Genomic DNA, 4,459 nt, shown 5'->3' with positions numbered 1-4,459 from the left:
CACACACACACGCACGCACACACACACACCAATTGTACTCTTTCCCGTTTCTTTTATCGACCGTCTATATCGACCGTCTATTGCTGTTATTTCTTTCCCTGGCAATCACTTTTAATTACTTCCTCGGAGCCATATATCCTTCTATTTCTGTATACACCCTCTTTTATAAACTTGTAACCTTAGAGCTATTGGGGTCTTTATCCATTGAAATCTAAAGAAGACTGGGAGCCCTTTATTCTACAGCCAAAGCACAATATCCGTATCGTAATGGCCACTGACCATACTTTTAGACGAGAAGGAAGAACACACTGCCATACAATAAGAGGAGGAAAATCCTAAACCATGCCATAACGAAACAAAACAAAAAACCTTGTTCCGGGTTCTTTTTTTTCTATGTTGTGATAGGCGTTTTACAGCGCTTGCAACTGCATAGGGTCATATTATGAGTGCGCAGGACTCGCCAAACATTTTCAGTTGTTGCGAAATTTTGAATTTTGCCCGGGTGGCGGCCGAAGCCTACTCTTATCGATTTTGGACCACCAAGGGATCTTTAACGTGCACAACTTGCACATGGGCCCTTGTCCGGGAAGGCTTGGTGGAGATCTTTCCTACCAGAAGGTCAGGGGTGTGACTGAAAGACAACAGTAAGGAGTCAAAGAGTAGCAGTAGAAAGGCTGCAGAAAGAGTCAGGATCCCAGAGGAGGGGTAAAGAATGTGAGGGGGTGGGGGCAGAAAGTGGAGACGAAAGCAGACGACAGAACGTTGCTTGAGAGCAGGGAAGGGGGTGAAAGGAGACGATTTTAGAGAAGAAAATGTTTCTATCACTGCTCGGATTCGAACCCTGGACCTTTGAATGAGAGGAGAGGTGAACACCTCAACCTCTAGGCCACAAGATCCCCCCTTCCGGGTTCTGATTAGAGGTGGGCAAAATCCGGATAATCTATAAGGATAACCGGATAATTCTCAACGAAACGTTATCCGAATTCAGACTCTTTAACTCTCTTGCCTGACCCGTTTGCCAAAGTGGGTGCACCCATGAGTTGAAGTATTGCTAACCCGTGTGTTAAAGTTGTTTTAACCGATTTGCCGAAGCGGTTCATGTCATATTATTTGCCGAAGAGGTGTACTAACATGTTATCCGGAATTTAGCTAAAGCGACTCATTGCCCAGCCCTAGTTCTGATTCTCTGCCGACCACAACATGGCGCAGTGTCTGCTATTGAAGTGACCTTGTCATGTTATATGTACGTGCATGTGTTGAAATGGTTTTGCGAGATGAAAAAAAAAGCAGCTTGAAAATTATGCAAAACAAATCTTGTTTACTCTTTTATTCTTTTTTTTTATTTTCCTGTGACTGTATTGTAATTTTTTATTTATTTATTTATTTATTTATTTTTTTTTTTTTTTTTTTTTTTGGGGGGGGTGATACAGAACCCGTTCAGAATCACTGCGGTCCTCTCCATCATCCCACACTGAGCTGATGTGGTATGTGGATAGGAGGTGAAGTACACAGACTCACCGAACTGTCGGTCTTCTTTCGTTTTCTTTTTTCTTTCTGTTTTTGGTCCGTGTGCTGCGTGCAGTAAGTATCTTTTCCCACGACGAAAAGACTTTGTATTTTCTTTCTTTCGCTGGAATTGCCTCACTGTATTGTGGTAATGACAATGACAAGTGGGCGGTGTATAATTAAGTACAAGTAGTGGGATTAAATATTTTTTTAAGCGATGCTGGCGTTTGTAATAGCCCGAATTTGATTCCTATTTGAAATGCATTTATTGTGCCTTTTTTGTACCCGCCGTGTGTGGCAGTGGCAGGAATAATGCCGGGATAGATATACTGTAGTCAAAAAGACTTTAGTGTAAACAGACACGGGCACGCGATAAGCCGGCGCTCATGTTCACTCACGCCCGTGCCACGCGCGGTTTTTACGAGCCTGTCGACGCTGGGCAGGGCACCGTTGCGGCGCACAGCGGTGTGAAATGGTCCTGGTTGGGGTGGAACGCGTGCCAGGGTAGCGTTTGAAGTGAGAAATGATGTATGCGTGAATTGAATTTCCGGATGACCGACGGTACCTTGAACGTGTACTCTGTAGGTGAATGATCTCGTCTGTTTTTAAGTACGTTTGTGGTTGAAAGGCTTTCCTGTGGCTTTCTTCCGTGGTTTGCGGGTGCTCTGGTGGGATTTACATCTATTGCCCTTATCTCTCCTTCTTTAAATAGTTTAATTTGTATGCTTCTCTCGACTATCACCTCTAATCTTCGGCACGTATTTGACCTATTTATTTCGTAAACGCGTAAATCTCGTCCTAAATCTTTTTAAAAGGCTTTTCCCTAAGTATATAAGTCTATCTGACCCTTAAAATATAACATAGTTCTTTAAGATGATTAGCCTATCCTCAAATTATGCAACGGTTCCTTGTGCATCTGAGTGCGAAACTGACCAATACCATGAAGTTCAAGGTTGCAATAGGCATGTGGTTTGAGTTTTTCCTCAGCTGGCTATCCCGTTGGAAGACGTTCTGAAAAGCCTGTTGATTTTTTTAAAAGTCTGGTATTCAACAGCGTGAACATACATAATGTACAAGGAAAGATGTGAGAGTGAGAACAATTGTGCGAATATCGTTCTATGATTACAGAATATGTATCGAGAAAGCACTAGTCATAGATCAGGTGTGTCCTTTCAATGAATTCGAGCCCACAATGATTGTCATTTTGTTAAATCTTTGGGTTCTGTCCATTCGTCTTTGTACTATTATTCTATCCGTACTTACATTATATCAACAGAACTTTTCAACGTCCTGCGGGGCCTCTTCGTATACCCTCAAAATATCCTTAAGTTTCTATTTATGAGCCCGAGAGCCTTGTGGTTCCCCCAGCTTCCCCTTTTCACCTATGTGAAGAGACGAAAACGGGTGTGGATCTGGCCTCGTCACACAGCTCAGCAAAACCCTCTTTTGCGAGACTGTCATACCAGACAGATTAGGAAGAGCTTGTTGGACGCCGCCATTGGGCAGGCACCATGCTAAGATCTCATTGCAGGGCAAAGAGGAATACATGTATGTATATCACAGATTTTTTTGTCCCGATGGCGACTGCTCAAGAGATTGACCGGCCCTGACCCGACTTGACCTGAAGTATAAACACACCTACCTGTCCAGTGTACTCATGTACCCACCATGATCTGTTTCTCATAGCAATGCATCCGGGTTTTGCTCATATTAAATACTATTCCGAATGCATCTATTTTTTAAACGTCTTTTTAGGGGGGGGGGGGGGGTTGCGTGTGTACACACTTGCTTAGAAGCTGGACGTGGACGCATCGGCGCTTGACTACCTTGCAAATGAATAAATCTGCGGATCTGAATGTCCTCCGGATATCTTCAACGTTCTCTGGAGTATAGTATGTCCTTTCCGCTCAGTGTCCAGACGGAGATGTCAGTCAGTGCCCTGCTCTCACTCAAAACGAAATTTTCTGTCTTTTGCACAAGAGTTGAACGAAAGCAAACGAGCAAACAGATGGTTAAAGAACACATGCATATGATATACGGCTGCACGTGGGCACGTTTCTCGCACAGACAAATTGCATACTGAAAAGAAAATCCCATTCCTGCCGTTCCAAGTTGTGTGTGTCCCTAGTCTCGCCTCACATCACCCCACTCCGCTCCTTTCCCCCTCCAAATAAAGTCTATCTAATGTTTATGAAACGCTGTGCGATTAAACTGAGTGTTGAGTGCCTCTGATATCCATGGCTTTCCCACGGAGTTATCTGAATCAACAGGGCGCGTCTTGGCGGCGTGTATTGCGCTCCAGGGTCTCTCGAGTTATTGCGCCATCTCCTCTTGAAGTTAAGACTGAAAAAAATAATTGAAACTGGAGGTCGGATGTGATTTCTTACAGCGCATCTACATGGCGGTTGTGAACGAGGGAGAATATTGGTGATGCAAAAATGTACAAGTAAATGTTAAGAGCAGTTCGGTTGTCAGGAATGTGCACATCAAATTAAACCCGAGCATTATGGTGTAGTTGGCTGCGAATCAAACAAATTTCGGAAGATTGCGGAAAATGCTTTCGAATGTTTATGCCTCATCAACAGAATTTAGAATATTTAGCGAGCCAACTGCTTTGATCCTGTCTCAGTCTGTTTAGGGGAAACCCAGGCTTAACTGAGTACAACATGCCGGCGGTCAGACAGAGATACTCAATAATCTTATAACTTGCAACTCTCCATCTCCTGCTTGCCACCGAGAACTACCTAACGATCACTCCACAGACACCGGTGAAGGTAGAGGGTCGAGACCCCAAATGGGACTCGAACATTCACGGGTGGATAAGGAGCGAAGAGATTTGTTTTGAGGGAGTGGTCAGCCCGCAGCATGATCTACATGCCAAGGTTCAACACTCAAGAAAGTCAACGGAAACAGAATTTGATCTCTCTCTCTCTCTCTCTCTCTCTCTCTCTCT

General features: G+C 44.0%; 1 protein-coding gene across 3 annotated transcripts in view; it reads right to left on the bottom strand.

The window, feature by feature from the left end:
• LOC101863023 (protein patched homolog 1) overlaps positions 1-4,459 on the bottom strand; it is a 40,326-nt gene that overhangs the window by 23,451 nt on the left and 12,416 nt on the right. The window lies entirely within an intron of this gene.

This window comes from Aplysia californica, unplaced genomic scaffold, assembly GCF_000002075.1.
Source record: "Aplysia californica isolate F4 #8 unplaced genomic scaffold, AplCal3.0 scaffold00196, whole genome shotgun sequence".
NCBI lineage: Eukaryota > Metazoa > Mollusca > Gastropoda > Aplysiida > Aplysiidae > Aplysia > Aplysia californica.
The sequence above is the reverse complement of the archived record's forward strand: the minus strand, read 5'-3'. Positions and strand labels throughout refer to the sequence as shown.